Genomic DNA, 21,383 nt, shown 5'->3' on the forward strand with positions numbered 1-21,383 from the left:
GGACCACCCCAACCCCCCCCTTTTCAACCTTTCCAGTTCAACCATCAACCGGATATACAAAGTTTCCCACAATGGAACCAAGACTACAATGGAGGTTTTTATGATCCACAGCCTTTTTTAGGCTCCCGTCCAGGAACACGGGGAAGGAACCGGAAGGGCAACAACGTCACATGGGAGTCAACAGACCAAGGGAACCCCAGACAAACCAGGAGCATGACGGGCTCCCTACCGAACCAGGCATCAACCAGCAACCAGAGAGGGACCTAGTGGTGAATCTCACCTCTAAACCACTCACGAGTATCCAAAGACAGGTACTAAATAAAGGACTGGGTTTTGTACCAACACAGAAACCGGACATCTTCAAAGTAAATGTCGAAATGAAAGAGTTTGTACGAAAACTGAAACTACAGGTCTTTTTCAGTGACAAACCAACAATAACTACATCAACAGACACTGGTCTGAGACCTAAATCGACCTTCACACCTCCGGACCCAGTACTCCCAATCGAACTACTCGCCTTTGAAAAGGCTGTCATGACGGACGTCAACAAATTAGATGTGTCATCCACACAAGTCTTTCATAATACTACAAAGGAGGAACAACTTGCCTTAAAGAGTCTATCTGGAGACACCAGCATAGTCATAAAACCAGCGGACAAGGGGGGAGCAATAGTGTTACAGTCCGCTGAGGACTATGACACTGAATGCATGCGCCTCCTGTCGGACAGACGCAATTATATGGTTCTACAACAGGATCCAACGGAACAACTCAGGATAAAGATCGGAAGTATGATTGAGGAGGGTCTAACACACAATTGGCTGAGCAAAAAGGAAGGCAAATTCCTTGAGCAAAAGAAACCCCGCATCCCCTATTTTTACAGTATCCCAAAGATACACAAGGACTTCAGAAAACCTCCGGGGAGACCAATAGTCTCAGGCATTGGTTCCATCCTAGAACCACTGTCAAAGTTTGCGGACGCATTCTTGAGACCGTTGGTGCAATCTACAAACACGTACCTTAAGGATACCAAGGCAGTATTACAACTTCTTCAGGAGATGACCTTTGACCCACATACCCAACTACTCATGTCCCTTGATGTGGAAAGTCTATACACCAGCCTGCCCCACGATGAGACGTTGATGATCATCGAAGAAGTACTCTTCACCACCAAATGGAATTATCAAACACCACGAGGCTTAGTTCTGGAATGTATCTCATTGGCTCTGCAAAAAAACTTTTTCCAATATAAAACAACTATTTACCAACAATGCCATGGGACCAGCATGGGAAGCACCTTTGCTCCCAGCCTGGCTGGTCTCTATGTGCACCACCTAGAGACCAGCAAGATACTCCATGAACAGAACCCGTACAGGTCAAATATAAAATGTTGGAGAAGGTACATTGATGACATCCTGGTCATATGGCAAGGCGACCGCCAGTCAGCGGAAACCTTTGTGATTTGGTTAAATACCCAAAACACATTCTTGAAATTCACGAGCACAATTTCTGACCAAACAATGGTTTTCCTAGATCTCAACATCTATGCAGATGCAGGTATACTAAAAACGACTACCCATTTTAAACCTACTTCCAGAAATTGCCTACTGAGGTACGATAGCTTTCACCCTCGGCATCTACGGGAAAACCTGCCCTACGGGCAGTTCTTACGCTTAAGGCGTAACTGCACAGATGTGTCTATTTTCAAGGAACAAGCGGTTGACCTCAAAGACAAACTCAAACAACGGGAATACCCAAACAGGATCATCAACAAAGCGCTAAAAAGAGCAAGAAATAACAACAGAGAGTCATTACTGGAGGAACGAACAAGAGAACCCACTGAAAATAAAAGACCAATCTGTGTGACAACCTACAACACCATGTCGAATGAAGTATCCAAGATAGTGAACAAGCACTGGAGAATACTAACGAGTGGTGATCTGGATCTAGACAAACCGATGTTTGCCCACCGCAGAGGACGCAACCTAAGAGACATTTTGGTACACACCAGACCAAAACCTACTACTGTGTCCCCGCAACTATCAATAGGGATCCAAGGCCACTTTCCCTGTGGGAACTGTAGCAGCTGTCACTTAACGGAAAAAAGTAAAAAACTCACCTTCAGTAATGGATCAACATGGGAGCAGCGTAGATTTACGAACTGCAACTCAAAAAACGTCATCTACCTCATCAAGTGCCCATGCCACCTTGAATATGTGGGAATGACAACACGAGCCATAAAAACGCGTCTAAATGAACACAAAAGTAACGTACGATGCAAGAAAAGCACAACGAAAATGGCCACACATTTTCTCACAATGCAACACTGCGTTAATGATTTGAGATGGACAATAATCGAACAATTACCAACTGATGCCGGCCTTTTTCAAAAGGAACAAAGATGGGTGTTCCGTCTGGGCACACATATTAATGGGCTCAATGATGATGTGCCATGGAGCCAACTGTCAGCATGAACATCATAATACCACCTATGCCACAGATCACACAGCCAAATATTCCATTACTCTCAAAAAAGGACCACAAAGTTTTTTCGAGTAGTGTCCTATTGAAAACCATCGAGGGAACAACACTGCTCCTGCTGTTTTTCTCACCCGCTGTACTAAGCCTTGTGACCACATACTGTACCATTCTGAAGATAATTGGCACTTCACAAATACATTAAGTCCTCAGCGCTTCCCATACAAGAATCGGAGCGCTTGCAGGCTGTGCGCATGCGCTAAGGAACGAAGAACTGCGCATGCGCGAGGAAGTAGCGGCGTCAAGCGGCACTGACAAGACCATACAGACACGATTCTCATGTTAACACGACAGCAACATACGAGCGCCCTGTATGGCTACCATGCGGAATACCCATACATGGAGACACTCCGGTTTCCGCCCAATTAACGAAACCAATTAACAAAACAGAGTATAAATACCCATGTCTTTCGCATGACTCCATACCAGCGGAGCAGCGAGAGGGGTAAGGCGGAGATCAAAGTGTCCGGACCTTGTGAGTATACCATCCAAGAAAACATCCCATATGAAATCGACCTTTATCTTTAGAAGTAAGTGGGAATAGATGGCTATTTACAAAATGCATTATCCTCTACCACAGATAGCCATTGAAGCTACACCCCAACGCGCTGTTCATGAAGCCCACCAACCAGGCTTCACAAGTATGAGTATACCTGACAGTAAAAATCCTAGTTCTATGTGTTTTATGTTGTTTGTGTTGTGAGTCCTTTTTTACTAGCTTATTAAAAAGCACATGGTGTGGTTCTAGGCGACTGCGCCTTGCAACTACCCGCTACATGGGTAACCATTAGTTTTTTGGTTTTTGTCTTTCTACAGGTCATTGCACTTGTAGCAGACCGCTGTAGGCACACTTAGCCTATTCCTACAAAATTTCACTTTTTTGTAAATATTACACTTTTTTTGTAGAAAAAGACGTGAGTAGGGAAGGGAGTTTGTGCCCCTGTCCTGAAGAAGGAGCTTGTCTCCGAAACATGTCGACAAACACAGCACACCAGAGATCCTGTTCATTAATATAACAGATTGATCTCGCCCTGCACTTATTTTTACTAGTATCAGCCAGAGTTCGGAATAAAATTTTTTTACTCTAGTGCCAGGTACTTTTTAATTTCCTTCACCACTTTTTCCCTACTCACTTTAGTCACATACCCCACACACTGTACACCACACATAGCCAACTCTATAGTGCTCCCGCGTATCCGTAGGTCGCAGCACGCCGCATCCCGATAGAGGGGTGCGAAGACCCCAATGATGAAGCATGACACCAAGGGGCCTTTTGGTGTGTGAGGGGTATTTTAACAAACACTGAGTGCTTCAATATCCATTGATCACTCCTTCCTTCCCTTGATGTTGGATTTCTTTTGTTTATTTGCTAACTAAGATTGGACATTTGGCAATTCCATTGGACTCCCATTATATTCAGCAATACCTCTATGCACTGTCTCCTTACTGACTAGATAGTGTGGCAGAGTCATTCAGCTCCCGAAGTCACCGATTATAGATCCCCAATGATCTCTAGATTATCGTACGCAGGACAAGAGAGTAGTACGGAGTCACAGCACAGTCAAGAAGTGTCAGAGGCACTCATGCTTGCAAAAATTCCAAAACCTTTAGCTCATCCACTCTAGTCTAGAGGAACAAAAACCACAGAGTCTATTTAAGTTTAAAAGCTTTATTAAAAGTAAACACATTTATTAAAATCTACTTTGTCATAAAACTATTTAACTGTAAACGGAAAAGTGGTTAGTGCTGACGATTAATTGGACACATTTCTTGTGGTCGAGCCGAACTCTCACCTGGTTTGAACTTGATCCTGGTCGTGTTCTTAGGACTCAGGAGTCAAGCTTCTGTCTGTTAGGAGAAAAAGTGGTGCGTGTTAAAAATCAAAAGCAAGCATTCATCAGTTGTGCATAAAAGTGCAGCAAGACAACAGCCTTCCCTGGAAAATGGGACATTTTTACTATGGAGTAGACAGTCACAAATTATTACATTGTATTCTGTTTTTTTAACATTTCTCCTAGACCAAATATTATATAGTAGTGAGTGGTGTATTCTAACATTCTTAAATGTACTTTGTAGGTGTAACATCTGGTGACGGGGCCAGCGCGGAGGTGGCTGTGTTGGACCAGGACTCGGAGGCCTCTGGGGAGGAGGCGGCGGTACAAGAGCTGGCGGACGTTCCTGTGGGGGATCAAACGGTGGTGGCGGAAACAGGTAAGCTATATATTCATTACTTATTGAGATTGAAGACTGCATAGTGTGCTTTCTGCACGGGTGTATTACAATTACAAATCAACCAGGTAGTAGCCTCCTCGAAATGTACTTCGACTTAGCTGTGAAGTTTTTGGTGAGAAGAATCCCAATAAGTTCTTAGACGAACGTGATGGATGGGATGAACGAAAAGCGAAAGAAGGGTGTAAGTAAGTGGGACGCGAACTTGTATGATGGCTGGCAAAGAAGAACGATATGTGTTTGCTTGGCCCCCGAGGTGGCTGGGAAGGAAAGAATATGGTATGGTGCATGGCTGGGTCAATGATGAAGCAAGGATGGGTGGAAGGACAGCAGCCTGGGTGGGTGAAACAGAAACTGTATGTGTGCGTATACTTTGACTGAATGGATGCCTGGAGCATGGTATTCTCTGACTCTTAGATAGCACATGTGTATCTAGAGAGAGTAGATGGTCGCCAGGTGAAGTAAGTGTTACCTTGAAGAGCATGTACCACCGCACCCGCACGTCCGTTCCAGTGCAGGGAAGGCAAGGAAAAGAAATTGTAAATGTGTCCAATACTACCATGAATAGTAGCAGTACTTTGTATTGCGTTTGCATTCACAGCATATATCTGGTTATTACGGTGGACACTCCGTACCTCTCTTAATAACTTTAGTTTACTTGTAGTACGTCATTCATGTGTGGGTGTATCACTGTTCACTCAATATTAAGCAAAGCACCTAAAGTCATCTCATCTGTCATTAAATACGTCCCATGTGAAGTGATAGATAATCAAATTAGTTAGCTTCTTCATTTTCCTTTTCTAGTACTCATTTGCACTGTAGGGTGAAAGGTAAATTAATTAAGCAGTAGCCCTTGTAACAGAGTATTCTCAGTGCCACCCGTAATAGAAAAGTAATAGCTTCACCACCTGCATGTACTGGACCGGTACAGTAACGCAAGTCTGTCTCACTCATCATGGTGTGCAACTTTTTTTCTCGGGTGCAAGTTCACTGTGCTGTCCATGTCATTCTGCCGGCTTGCATAAGATAACGTACCCATTTCCCTAAACAAGAGAGAAGAAGAAGAATAAGACTGGTGTACTGTCATAGTCGACTGTAATGGAAGTCCATAGTGGTCGTAGAATTAGTTCATTAAACTACCACTACTGTTAGAGCAAGGATGCAGAAGTGGGAGGTTACATAGATACTGTCCTCAATAGTTATGTACTGTGCTTTCAATTTGCTACTTGTACTCTGTGACCCAACTTTCGGCTCAATCACTTTGTGTTATTAATAAGGAGCATTGGTTACAGACTATGTCTTTCTTTCTTCATATAGTTGCTCCTTCCAAATCAACAACAAGGAGGGAGCAGGCTAGATTGGCCCGGCAACGGAGGCTGGAGGCCACAGTCGCCGAATATCGGCGGCTGGTGGCCCTGGAGGAGGAGGAGGACACGCAGTCGAGCGGGGCAACATCCTCGACTGTGACCACTGCATCCTCCTCCGTGACTAAGCCAGCGGGACCGAGCCGGGCTAAGAAAGACGACCGCCACCGCCAAGCAACCGAAATACCAGCTGCCCCCCACAGGAGCTGCAAGGAACGCCAACGCCGCCTACGAGTCCGCATGTCCAACCTGGAGCAGGAGGTCCTGAGGTATAAGAACTTGGTTAAGGGCCTCCGCTCCGAGCTTGCCACCCTCCGCAAGGAGTATGATGCCCATGCCGCATCATGCACCAGCACCAGCACCCTCCAGTAGTGGAGTGTCCCTTGCCCTTTTTTTATAGACTTTTGGGGGGTGGGATTTGGGAGTTGGGATCGTTTTGGGACGTTTCAGAGACAATCGTTGGGGTTAGGGTGGGTGAGGGAGATTATTTTGTTAGGGCTAAATAAATATATTTTTCAACTTTATCTGACCATACCTGTTTTTTACTGCTTTTCAGTCTGGTGGGTGGGGGGCGGGGGTGTAACAGTAACTTTGTTTTCCTGAACAGTCGTAGGACTTTAGTAGTACAACCGTCAATCTCTTGTCTACTCCGAAATAATACTCCATTATACTACCTCCCACCAAACGCTTATCTTACCTGTAATTTGTGTTAGAAATTAGGGCTAGGCCCAGGGCTGGCTCCAGGTGAAATGGGGATTAACGTTGTCAATCCTGGGCGGGTGACATTTCCTCATTGCGGTGGTACTAGTGGTGTGACACAGTGGCAGTTGCATGCCTATGGAAAAAAAGAAAACAAAACCTTGTTTGTCCTCCTTACTGTAGCATTACAACGGTTACGGTACGATCGAGAAAATAGCAGGTGACAGTACACTAGAACAGTGCCATAATGTAGCCTAACAAATGGTAAAGTATTTGCTTGCAAGTATAACTAGTACTTGCGTTGAATTTATTTGACATTGGCTACTACTACTAGAAGATATAGTACTGAAGCTGAGTAAGTCTAGAAGATATCCTCGTATTCCTTCACCAGCCTGTTGCTGCTATGACCTTATCCTCCCCAGCAAGTGTGTGGAATTATTGATGTCATTTTAGTCAGACATCAAGCAAAACAACACAGCCCGGGGGAAGAGGGTTAGGGTTTGTAAAATGGATGGGAATGGGGGTTTCTTTTTGGGTAGGTTTTGTTGAGAGAAGAAAAAAAAAGCAGAGCATGGACAAACAATAATTGAAGATACAGACAATCTTTGGTTACAAACTAAAGGTAAGCACATGCAGTCACACTCATAGAATAAAAGACAACAATGGATACTGTATCTGTATTGCGTATGTTGTTGGAGTTGTCCTGTTGAATTTGGTAAGTAATAAGCATGCAGCAAACAATTCCTCTTATTGGCGGCACTCCTCCATTCCAGCTGACGCTTCGTCCATCAATGTGGTGACCACTGACAGAAGACACCCTGTCCACTGCCTGCCTGGCGGATGTTGACTGAAACCCGGCCTGTAATTATTGAACGGAAAACAGGAAGTGCTATTACAATACCACTGATAAATAAATAAAAGGTATGTACGCTGTGTGGTGCAAAAAGTCACACTTTGATTTCCCTAATAGACAGTACAATATTTTAGAAATTGCGTGCTCTGTCTGAGTCACCTTTTTAAGGATCAATAAGTATGGCCAAAATATTATAGCGGATCTTTCCCCTCAAGGTAGGTGTACTACTGTGTTTTAGAACAAAATTTGACCTTGAAAAAAAGGCTGTTCCTTATGGATTTTGTCCAAAACACTTCTATCCGGTATTAGACCTTCCCAGGAATGCCCCAGGCAAGACCCGCCGGCGCCAACCCACCCGCAAAAAACCACCCGACAACACCCCCAAACAGCGAAAAAGCTAAATCTCATACTTACAATATCTCTCGGCCTTCGGTCCAAATGCGGCGCTGTTCAGCTAGGTCATCATCATCATCAATCATCATAACTCCGGTTTTCCACCACGGATTTCCTGAAAAGCAAATGCAATCAAGATTAGACTGTCGCAGCAGTGCTTCGACAGAGACCCCGGCTGCAACCCACCCACGAACAGCATGAAGCCCCCCAAAACGCTACATTGAGCAAGATGTCAGAAGAAATAGCAAAAAAAGGCTGTTCCTTATGGATTTTGTCCAAAACACTTCTATCCGGTATTAGACCTTCCCAGGAATGCCCCAGGCAAGACCCGCCAACCCACCCGCAAAAAAACAACCGACAACACCCCCAAACAGCGAAAAAGCTAAATCTCATACTTACAATATCTCTCGGCCTTCGGTCCAAATGCGGCGCTGTTCAGCTAGGTCATCATCATCATCAATCATCATAACTCCGGTTTTCCACCACGGATTTCCTGAAAAGCAAATGCAATCAAGATTAGACTGTCGCAGCAGTGCTTCGACAGAGACCCCGGCCGCAACCCACCCACGAACAGCAGGAAGCCCCCCAAAACGCTACATTGAGCAAGATGTCAGAAGAAATAGCAAAAAAAAGGCTGTTCCTTATGGATTTTGTCCAAAACACTTCTATCCGGTATTAGACCTTCCCAGGAATGCCCCAGGCAAGACCCGCCAACCCACCCGCAAAAAAACAACCGACAACACCCCCAAACAGCGAAAAAGCTAAATCTCATACTTACAATATCTCTCGGCCTTCGGTCCAAATGCGGCGCTGTTCAGCTAGGTCATCATCATCAATCATCATAACTCCTGTTTTCCACCACGGATTTCCTGAAAAGCAAATGCAATCAAGATTAGACTGTCGCAGCAGTGCTTCGACAGACACCAAAAATTACCCACAAACCCCCGGAACCCCGCCAAAGAGCACCTCAAAGGCAAGCAAGTCAGCAAAAACGGCAAGAAATTTCCACCTCATATTTGGTCCAAAACACTTTTGTCCATTATTAGAGCTTCAAAGCAATGGGCCCAAATCCGTCAACTCACCCGCAAAGAAGTACAACACCCCCACAAGTGCTGAGTCTTTCTTCATTGGGCGTAATCCAGCACTCTGCTTGGAGGGAAATCGCAGTCTGGAGGAGGAGGATAGAGGAGCATGTTCTTCGGAACTTGTGAACCTGAGGAATGTAGACTGCGGCACCTTCAAAGCAATAAGCAAACAAGTGAAGACAGTTCTGATGATGGTCTTGTTTTTGGGATTAGGTGATTAAAGTTTGAATTAAATTAACTGTGCAAAACAAAGAAAGAGAGACACAAAGCACACAGGAATAAAAGGGAATAAGGACGAAAAAGAAAGTTCTTGATTGATTGTCTCATTTTCAGTGCTCGGTGTCAGGGAATAAGAACAAGATTTCGTCATCATACTCTGCGAATTCAGGCTGGATGAGGTCAGTGCCACCGAACAGAGAAAAAATCCCCTCATCTACGTTGCCGTCCTCCTTGTCTTCATGCGGCGTGCTTTCTCGTACTTTGTAATCAGGTGGTATGAGGTGCTGATTCATCTTGATCATTGTCAGCCGCTCCACATTTTTGGGCGAGAGGCGGCTCCGTTTGGGAGTTACAATGCCACCAGCAGCACTGAAAACACGTTCAGAAGACACACTTGCGAGTGGGCAAGACAAATAGTTTATAACCAGGTTGTAGAGCTGTGGCCACAATTGTTTTTTGCCATGCCAATACTGCAATGGCTCCTCATTAACAAAGACCACTGTTGAGTCATTCATATAGTCCTGCACCATCGACTCAAGGTCATCAACGGTTCCTCCACTTTGCTTACTTTTTGCTGTGGCTGTGACATTTTTTCGAGAACCATACCCCATCAAACTTAGCCAATCCTCCTCCGCAGCCACTGTTAGTGTTGTCATTGTGTGTGGTGCAGATGATCCAGTTGCCGGTGTCTTTAACGGCTGAGAGGTCACTTGTGCCCCAGCCACAGGTGCAGAAGTGGATTCTTGTGACTGGGGATGGCCTGCTGATGCTGATGCTGATGTACTGGCTTCTCCTTCAATAACCTGCCGTTCTTTTTCAAACCTCTTGGCTGACCAGGCTAACCAATGTTTGTACTTTTGAACATCTGCATCATCAAAAGGAAAGAATGCTTCGCCTGCCAGCGCCTTTTTGTAGCGTGGATCCAGAATAGTAGCACAAATGTAATGCTGATCGGACTTGATCTTTTGAAGACGTTCATCACCACGTAGGCGCTCTAATAATTTCTCTGACAAAATGAAATGTTTTTTTTTTTTCTTCATCTTCTTTTTCAAACTCAGAAGACACCGCCATCAGTTGGTGCTCCAGCATGCACAACAATGGGATAGCTTTTCCCAAATTACAGTCCTCCTGGCTGACTGCACGCGTGAAGAACTCAAAAGGACGAAGCATGTCTGTCAGGCTTTTAACTATGTCCCATTGCGCCGCAGTCATCCGCAGGTCCTCCTTCTGAGATTTACCCTCTGTGAAGAAATAGTGATCGAGTACCGTATACTGCTCATACAGACGCTCAAGCATGTAGAAGGTTGAGTTCCAACGTGTTGCCACCTCCTGGATGAGTGCTTTCACTGGCATTCTACGTTGAAGTAGCAGTCTCCGCAGATGCTTCCGGGCCTTAAAAGAATGGCTGAAATGGTTGGACATTTTGCGGCAGGTGGCCATTACCGCGAACGCTGCACTGTCTCTATCACTCAAGAATTTTTGAACTACCAGGTTGATACAGTGCGCCAAACATGGCACTCTGAAATAGCCACCCTCCGACATGGCCTTAACTACATTGGAGCCATTATCCGTGGAAACATAACCAATCTTGCGTTTTAGGGGGGATAGCATTGTCAAGACCTTTTTGTTAAACTCTTGCAAAAGGTTTTCTGCTGTGTGACTTTTCTCCAAGCCAAACATGGCTAGTGTTGCATGTTTCCGAGCAGCTTTGAAAACTTTGTCCGGGTCAACACCTGCGTTTAGCTTTGCTTTAACACCTGAAAAAGAGACCCAGTGTGCAGTGATGCACATGTAATCATGGCCTGGGCCACTGGTCCACATGTCTGTTGTCAGATGTATTGTGTGAACAGCACTCTTCTGCAAAGCTGCCCCAATCGCCTGCAGCACATCTTCATGTAGTGCTGGAACCGCAACTCTGGCAAAATAGAACCGGCTCGGAACTTTCCATTTAGGGCAGAGCGTTGCCACTAATTCAAGAAAACCTACCGCTTCTACAAAAGAAAAAGGTAGAAGGTCCACAGCTAGCATTTTAGCCAGCTTAGTGTTATACAGACGCGTCAGTGGGTGGTTGCGTTCATATGGCACGTCTGAAGTAAGCATTGTTCTAATGTTGCCCTGGACCAAGCATTTACGGGCTGATAATGACTTCGTTGACCCAATTTTGCTCGCTGGTGAACTTTTGTGCGTTGGTGTCTCACTCGCTCCAACACTCTTAGTGTGCCTCACATTGGGTGTGCTGCTGACAGGGGTACTGGGTGTAAGGGAAGTGTTTGACACGTCTTCTTCCTGCTCGTCATCATCAGATGAAACATCAACGTTTCCTTGATTTTGGCCTTTCTTGATCGCATCTAGGTGCGCAAACCATTTGACAGCGTGCTTTCTCTCAAGATGACCACTCTGGCCGCCGGTACCATAGTTGGTACCTGACTTACCACGACTAACTGCAAGCTTACAAAGGGTACAAATGGCAAACTTTGGATTTTTGGGACAAACAGTAAAGAAGTCCCAAACTGGGGACTTGAAGTGTCTGTGGGACCTGGAGGAGGCGGCGATACTGGTGGTGGTGGTCATGAAGCTAATGCCAGATGAAGTGGAGGATCTGGATTGCCCAACTTTTGTACGTTTTGCACTTTCACTGCCACTAATTAAGGTCGAGGTTGACGGAGGTCTCTTCTTGCCAGAAAGAAATATGGAAGCGGGACGAGTTGGTGTACTACTTAACTCCAATGATTGTGGTGTTTCCACTGCCTCCTCATCGACAACATCATCATCATCATCACGCGCAGCAGCTCTTCGGGCTAGGGTCAAAATGTCTGTTTGCTGCATGCCCGCTGGGGCTGCAGTGACCTTTATGATGACTGGGTCGTCGTTGGCAGAGTCTTCATCAGCAGCAGTATCCGCCACTTCTTGTTGAGCCTCATCACACTCCATAACTCTGAGACTTTGGACGAGCTTCCTTTTACGCTTAACTACCTTTGTTGGATCATGGTGTGCCTCACTCTCAGACGGCTGTGGTGCTGGTTCCCAAGTTTGATCCGTATCATCAGAAGGAGGTGTGCTTGAAGAGGATGTAGACACCACCCTTGATCTCTTCCTTGCTAGGGTTGTGGAAGACAATGAAGGATCATCAGGAGGAGTGGCTTCCTCAAATGATACCTCGCCTTGATTGTCGATTTCCTGATGTGCCCCTACTTCGGGAGGAACAACTATTGTGGGCACTTGTGACCCTCCATGCACCTCTGCTTGCGCATCTCCTTGCGCTGCCTCTCCTTCCACATGTACTTGGGCTTGTACTTGCACATGTGATTGTTGTTGCGGCTGTGGTTGTTCAACACTCGTCAGATGAGCTACAACAACCTGTGTTGATTGAGGGACATTGCTGCTGCTTTCTTGCGATGAGCCAACATCACTGGTCGATGGTGATTGAAGAACTATACTGGCTGCCTCTGCAGCACTCAAGGGCTTGGACTTAAGTTGGCGTGGTGGTGGTGGTGGCACTGAGCCCAATGGAGCGGGGGGGGGTGCTGCCAGCTTGGTCCCCAGCAGATCCCGCTGCTGCTGCTGCAGGCATACTTTTTTTTTTACTCCCAAAAAAAGGGGCGGGCGGCACACCAGTCTCCTTGGTAACTTGCTTCTTCTGCTCCTTACTGGCACCTTTCTTGCTAGAGGAGCTACAGGTTACTTTTTTTGGGGCCATCCTCTTCAGAGCAGGTCAGCAGGCAGCAGTTGTACGAGTTGCAGAGGGTTCTGTGTCCAGACGTGACGTCGCGTGACGTTATGCTGCACACACCGCTGCAGGACTTCTTCCTGGCACTGGTGGTTCTCTTGAGTCTTCTTGTGCACCTAAAAGCAATGGAAGACAGAGGAACATCAGTTCAGTTATACACCCCAAAAATTCGACAAAACACAGAAAAATGAGCACAATCCCATGCCATCCTTGATGTTTACATTGAAGACACCCCACAAAAAGACTACGGACATGCAAGTATGCAACACTCACTACCCCTGGGCATAATGGATGAAAAGTAGGCAAAATAAGTGCAGGCCTCAGACACTGCCTCTCCTCAAAATGGCCCCTTACACCCCAGGCACATGTTGCCTGTACCAGCCAGCACTCAAGATGGCCACCACCACCACCCACATGGCCAGTCCACATCAACAGTACACCCCCAAAAAACAGAAAAACAGCCAGAAATCACCACAATCCAATGCCATCCATGATGTTTACATTAAAGAGAGTGAGACCACACCACAGGCACACTCAGTCCATGCACCACCCACCACCCCTGGGCAAAAGGCCACACCAGCAGCCCCCCAAAAACGTCAAAAAACAATAAAATAAGCCCAATCCCAGCCCATCCATGGCCTCAATTATGTTTAAATTCAAGAAGACACCCCACAGAAAGACTAGGCCCATGCAACACTCACCACCCCTGGGCAAAGGGCCACACCAGCAGGCCCAAAAAAACGACAAAAAACAATAAAATCTGCACAATCCCAGCCCATCCATGGCCTCAATAGAGTTTAAATTCAAGAAGACACCCCTCAGAAACACTAGGCCCATGCAACACTCACTACCCCTGGGCATAAGGGATGAAAAGTAGGCAAAATAAGTGCAGGCCTCAGACACTGCCTCTCCTCAAAATGGCCCCCGCCCTTACACCCCAAGCACATGTTGCCTGTACCAGCCAGCACTCAAGATGGCCACCACCACCACCCACATGGCCAGTCCACATCAACAGTACACCCCCAAAAAACAGAAAAACAGCCAGAAATCACCACAATCCAATGCCATCCATGATGTTTACATCAAAGAGAGTGAGACCACACCACAGGCACACTCAGTCCATGCACCACCACCACCCCTGGGCAAGCAAGAGGCCACACCAGCAGCCCCCCAAAAACGACAAAAAACAATAAAATAAGCACAATCCCAGCCCATCCATGGCCTCAATTATGTTTAAATTCAAGAAGACACCCCACAGAAAGACTAGGCCCATGCAACACTCACCACCCCTGGGCAAAGGGCCACACCAGCAGGCCCAAAAAAACGACAAAAAACAATAAAATCTGCACAATCCCAGCCCATCCATGGCCTCAATAGAGTTTAAATTCAAGAAGACACCCCTCAGAAACACTAGGCCCATGCAACACTCACTACCCCTGGGCATAATGGATGAAAAGTAGGCAAAATAAGTGCAGGCCTCAGACACTGCCTCTCCTCAAAATGGCCCCTTACACCCCAAGCACATGTTGCCTGTAGCAGCCAGCACTCAAGATGGCCACCACCACCACCCACATGGCCAGTCCACATCAACAGTACACCCCCAAAAAACAGAAAAACAGCCAGAAATCACCACAATCCAATGCCATCCATGATGTTTACATTAAAGAGAGTGAGACCACACCACAGGCACACTCAGTCCATGCACCACCACCCCTGGGCAAAAGGCCACACCAGCAGCCCCCCAAAAACGACAAAAAACAATAAAATAAGCACAATCCCAGCCCATCCATGGCCTCTATTATGTTTAAATTCAAGAAGACACCCCACAGAAAGACTAGGCCCATGCAACACTCACCACCCCTGGGCAAAGGGCCCCACCAGCAGGCCCAAAAAAACGACAAAAAACAATAAAATCAGCACAATCCCAGCCCATCCATGGCCTCAATGGTGTTTAAATTCAAGAAGACACCCCTCAGAAACACTAGGCCCATGCAACACTCACTACCCCTGGGCATAATGGATGAAAAGTAGGCAAAATAAGTGCAGGCCTCAGACACTGCCTCTCCTCAAAATGGCCCCTTACACCCCAAGCACATGTTGCCTGTAGCAGCCAGCACTCAAGATGGCCACCACCACCACCCACATGACCAGCCCACATCAACAGTACACCCCCAAAAAACAGAAAAACAGCCAGAAATCACCACAATCCAATGCCATCCATGATGTTTACATTAAAGAGAGTGAGACCACACCACAGGCACACTCAGTCCATGCACCACCACCCCTGGGCAAAAGGCCACACCAGCAGCCCCCCAAAAGCGACAAAAAACAATAAAATAAGCACAATCCCAGCCCATCCATGGCCTCTATTATGTTTAAATGCAAGAAGACACCCCACAGAAAGACTAGGCCCATGCAACACTCACCACCCCTGGGCAAAGGGCCCCACCAGCAGGCCCAAAAAAACGACAAAAAACAATAAAATCAGCACAATCCCAGCCCATCCATGGCCTCAATGGTGTTTAAATTCAAGAAGACACCCCTCAGAATCACTAGGCCCATGCAACACTCACTACCCCTGGGCATAATGGATGAAAAGTAGGCAAAATAAGTGCAGGCCTCAGACACTGCCTCTCCTCAAAATGGCCCCTTACACCCCAAGCACATGTTGCCTGTAGCAGCCAGCACTCAAGATGGCCACCACCACCACCCACATGACCAGTCCACATCAACAGTACACCCCCAAAAAACAGAAAAACAGCCAGAAATCACCACAATCCAATGCCATCCATGATGTTTACATTAAAGAGAGTGAGACCACACCACAGGCACACTCAGTCCATGCACCACCACCCCTGGGCAAAAGGCCACACCAGCAGCCCCCCAAAAACGACAAAAAACAATAAAATAAGCACAATCCCAGCCCATCCATGGCCTCTATTATGTTTAAATTCAAGAAGACACCCCACAGAAAGACTAGGCCCATGCAACACTCACCACCCCTGGGCAAAGGGCCCCACCAGCAGGCCCAAAAAAACGACAAAAAACAATAAAATCAGCACAATCCCAGCCCATCCATGGCCTCAATGGTGTTTAAATTCAAGAAGACACCCCTCAGAAACACTAGGCCCATGCAACACTCACTACCCCTGGGCATAATGGATGAAAAGTAGGCAAAATAAGTGCAGGCCTCAGACACTGCCTCTCCTCAAAATGGCCCCTTACACCCCAGGCACATGTTGCCTGTACCAGCCAGCACTCAAGATGGCCACCACCACCACCCACATGGCCAGTCCACATCAACAGTACACCCCCAAAAAACAGAAAAACAGCCAGAAATCACCACAATCCAATGCCATCCATGATGTTTACATTAAAGAGAGTGAGACCACACCACAGGCACACTCAGTCCATGCACCACCACCCCTGGGCAAAAGGCCACACCAGCAGCCCCCCAAAAACGACAAAAAACAATACAATAAGCACAATCCCAGTCCATCCATGGCCTCAATTATGTTTAAATTTAAGAAGACACCCCACAGAAAGACTAGGCCCATGCAACACTCACCACCCCTGGGCAAAGGGCCCCACCAGCAGGCCCAAAAAAAGGACAAAAATCAGCACAATCCCAGCCCATCCATGGCCTAAATGGTGTTTAAATTCAACAAAACAGTTGTATCATGCACCCCTAACCAACCCTGGTCCGACTGGATACTGTGGCTACCCACAATATAATTTATTTAATGTTCTGAAAAAGTTCCAAAATTTTACTTGCAGCAACTGTAATGCCCCAAACAAACTTACTTGTGAAAGTTGATTTCTAATCCAAAAGTGATCCAAAGACAGTCAAAAAGGCCTCAAATCCAAATATCCAGCAGCACCCACAAAAAGTAATCCTTCCAGCTCCAGATCCAAATGAAAGTGACCAGGAGATGGACAAAGCACTGTGAGGAGCCTGCTGGACAGGAACAGGAAGTTGGAGACTGTGGGGCACTTCCTTCCTCCCCCCCCCCCAAAATGGACTCCTTGCAAAAAAAAGGCCATGCAAATGTCAACCTGAGGAGTGATTCTGATAAAAATCATAATTTTCTGAAGGTTTATCCTGTTTGCTGGTGATTTTCTTGTGCGAAATTGCAAAATCTCTATTTCGCAAGTGCGAGATTGTTCCTTTCCGCCGCAACTACGTGTTCGCAATTGCGAACTCTCGCGAGGTGTGCTGTGCAAGGTGGCAAGCCGCGAGTACGTATTCGCGGGCGCCAAACTCCCGCGGGAACACGCAGCAAGATCTAAAATGGCGCGTCACTCGCAAAGAAAAACAACTCGGCAAACGCTAAATGACGGAAAGTGAACGCCGTGCACCACGCCGCGCGCCGCAACCAAGCAAAAAATCCGCCGCGAGCGGATTCACGGATTTTCGACAAATTCGCGAGCGTTCGCGGATTGCGGATTTGCCGAAAATCCGAAAAATCCGCGAGCGGAGCGGATTTTACGCCCATGCTTAATCAAGTGAAGTTTTCAGCCTTTTTAATGACTGAGCACAATGGTCATCAAACCACACCGCCATGACCTTCCTTGATTTCCGGGCTTTATGCGTCAAGGATTTCTCAATAGTTTTTGTTATAGTTAGGAAGTTGGATAACAAGGTTCGTGGGCATGGTTTCGAGGACAAGCAATACTCGACTTCTCTACAACAATTTGTGATCACATTGGCAACAAATTGAGTGGGGTCAACTTTTATCCATTTCACCCTCATCCCATTTGGTCTTTCTGCTGCAATGTTCTGGATTGGTTGACCATAGGTGTTCTTTTTGGTTCCCCAACCCAATAGTTCAACGGTTACACTGTTATGGTCACTGACCGTTTGTTCAATCACCCAAACGTTGATATAAGCTACAGAGCAAGATATCATAATGTGATCAATGAATGATTGGCTGTTTCTCCCATGAAATGTCGGACACCTAACATTGTTCGTGTTCTTGTTGCATTCTAGGAGGACCAGGTCATATTTAGCAAGTAGGTTATTTAGAGCACTACCATAGTTATTGTGCGGGAAATGATTATATACACTTGTTTCCCTTCCCGAGTACTCCTCCCCGTGGCCACATGCCCCCTTGAGTGCATAGATACATGTTTTGATGTTGAAGTCTCCTACCCATAGGATGGCAGCTGGTTTGGATGTACTTGATAAGATCACATCAATCGCCCGCTCTATGTCAGAAATGAACATTCCCCGTTTATGCCCCGCATGTTATTGTAGAAGATCACTACTATTAAATCTCTACTTCTGCTATGGACCATGCGCAGAACGGAGGCGTGTTCTCCTAGGACAACATGATCGCTAACACGAAACTCAGTCAATGCAGTGGATATCAGGGTCACAAGTCCGCCCTTGGCTCTACCAGCCTGGGATGCCACAGCCTGCACGCTAAAGGAAGTGTAACCCTCAACGTGTACTTCTTCCCTGTCCCAAGTTTCTTGCAGGCAGATTATGTCATAACCCTGTTTAATAAAGTCAGCCCATATAGGGGTGTTTACCTTAGAGGCTATCCCAGCTATATTCCACGTAATAGCCCTCAGGTTCTCTTCTAAAGCTACTTGGGGTTGGTGGGAAACTGTTATGACTGATGATGTTATCGGGTTCTCCAAATAATTTTCACCGGTGCATATGGTAGCATCTATCAAGGTTGGATCGTTAGAATTTGCTACAGTGGTGTCTGTTGGAAATTCCTCAACTGTTTTAACAGCCATGAACCTAGGTTCCTCAGTCACAGATGACTCATCAGCGGGAGTATCCCTGAGTCAGTCATTTTCATCTAAGGAGTTGAATATCTGGAACCTATTAGATGTTGGGACCGCATATTGACCATAAGTGCTCGTTTCCGGCCCAGGGACATTAAGGTTATTGAAGTAGTTGGGGTTTGATGTTCTGAATAAGTTCAGTGGTTGCTGTGGTGCATATTGATTATATGGGTCATAAGGAATCAAAGGGTGCCCGACTGATTGCGCTAGTGCCTGCTGTACAGGTGGATGAGGCATGTTTATTGCTCTAGGGTGTTTGAAATTCTGCACAGGAGTTTTAAATCCCACCTGATTTCTGTAAAAGTAGTCCAGTGGGAACAAGGTGGTGTTGTAATCATTATCTAATGGGATTGGCGCGTTCAGGATGGAATCTCTTGCCCATTCGGTGGTTTTATAATTTATGATTACGCAGTCCCCACTTATTTCCTTTTTGCTGGGGCCCACCCACCCTACCCTTTGGGTTGAGAGAATATGACTTGCCCTTCTTAGGGGAAATCCACAATTGTGGACAAGCCAGTGCAAAATTTTGTTTTTAAGTGTTTCACTATTTTCGAGTTGGGAGGGTTTCAGTTTCGGGACATTGGCAAGGATTGCCACATATGGTCTACTTTCTGGGGGGAGATTAATCACTGCAGGAATGATGTTATTATAGCAGCTGCGTGCTGGTGGATTCCCATTTACTGAGGTATGACCCGTTAGCACTCCACCTCTTACCCCAGAGGGCCCACTTGTGGTGTTACCTGGGGTATAGATGTATGAATTAGTGGGCTTGCCGAGAGCAGCCGTGGGGGCCACATTTCTAGCGGAAGGGACCTGTGAATTAGTTGTATTAGTAGCAGTCATGTTGTCCTTATTCCCAGAGGGTTCGTGCGAAGGAGTTGGAGTGACAAGAGGACCCAGATGTTCAAGGATGTCTAATTTAGCTAGACCTAATTTCTCCAAATGTACCACCTTTTACAGATCTGCTCAAGTTTGTCATTTAGGGGGGCAATAAGGAGCTTCATAGCATCCACGATGTGACACACTATAGACTCCCCATTTAGTGTGGTGGGATTGATATTGCCTCTTGATCCCAAATTTGGGCTTGACTGCGGTGGGGGTGACTCTCTTCCATTGGCCTGTTCTGATAATGACAAACTAACCTTCTTTCTCTTACCCCTTTGTTTCGCGTACCCCCTACTTGGGGCCAGTAATTTTCTATTTCGTGTGCGTCTGGATCTGCGGTGGACAGAGCCGTTGCCAGTCGTGATATCTACATAGCTATTATTAAGTGAGTCAATTGCGGGAATGGGATCATCAATATCACAAGAAATCAGGATTGCGCTGGTCTCAGGCGCAATACAAGGCCCCAGTTCCTTAGGTGGTGTAACATTAATCTGTAAATTGAGAGTTAGGGACAACCGACTATCCCTATCTTGAAACACTGCAGGGAGTATGAGAGGATCTTCCACATGGGTGGGCACGGCCCCGGGTAGACCCGTGTAAGATTGCATTAATATGGAATCGTTTGATAATGATGTCACATTTATGTTATTTTGATTGCAATCATCGGGTTGCGATATCTGCTGGATTAAACAGGTACTTGGTGGTAACGACAATCGTCTCTCGGTATTTTCAATGGCATTCGCTACCACTACGATTGTCTGCTGAAGCATGCGGTCAATTGCAGTTAACGTTGGTAGCGGTGTTTTTGTTGGGGCAGTGTTCCTTGTGACAGAGCGTGTATGAATGGGCGTTTTTTTAACCGTGTTCTTGGCATTTGACTTGGGCTCCATAGGTGCCATTTACAGTGTGCTTTATAAATCAAATGTGTAAATACCTTTAGAATAGACGGCGATTCGGCCAGGGGATATTGCCCAGCCCGGACTCTGCAGGCCTCGGAGGGCCACAGAGGGCCCGCCCTTTGCCCGGGCTTAGCCCCGGGCACGGCCCCGCGCGCGGTCCCGCGACGCGGGAAGGCCAGCCCCTTTCACGGCGCCTCCGGGCGCTAAGCCTCTAGGCGACTTCCGGGCCAGTCGCGGAGGCTTCTGGGGGCTGTAGTCTCTACTCCCCCGCTCTGTGGCAGTCCCGGTGTTGGAGGGCTGCGGCGGGGGGAGGAGACAGCAGGTGCGGTGTAGTGGCAGCAGCTTTCCCTCAGCAGGTCGCTCGGGTCCCCAGGCAGACGAGGCTGAAGGCAGGTCAGGATCTCTGGGCGGCAAGCAGCGTGCAGGTAGGCACACGCACGGAACTCCACAAGCTTTGGCGCTATCACACCCGCTCCACCGCAAGGCCAGCCCCTTTAACGGCGCCTCCGGGCGCTAAGCCTCTACGCGACTTCCGGGCCAGTCGCGGAGGCTTCTGGGGGCTGTAGTCTCTACTCCTCGCTCTGTGGCAGTCCCGGTGTTGGAGGGCTGCGGCGGGGGGAGGAGACAGCAGGTGCGGTGTAGTGGCAGCAGCTTTCCCTCAGCAGGTCGCTCGGGTCCCCAGGCAGACGAGGCTGA

Source organism: Lissotriton helveticus, chromosome 5_1, assembly GCF_964261635.1.
Source record: "Lissotriton helveticus chromosome 5_1, aLisHel1.1, whole genome shotgun sequence".
Taxonomy (NCBI): domain Eukaryota; kingdom Metazoa; phylum Chordata; class Amphibia; order Caudata; family Salamandridae; genus Lissotriton; species Lissotriton helveticus.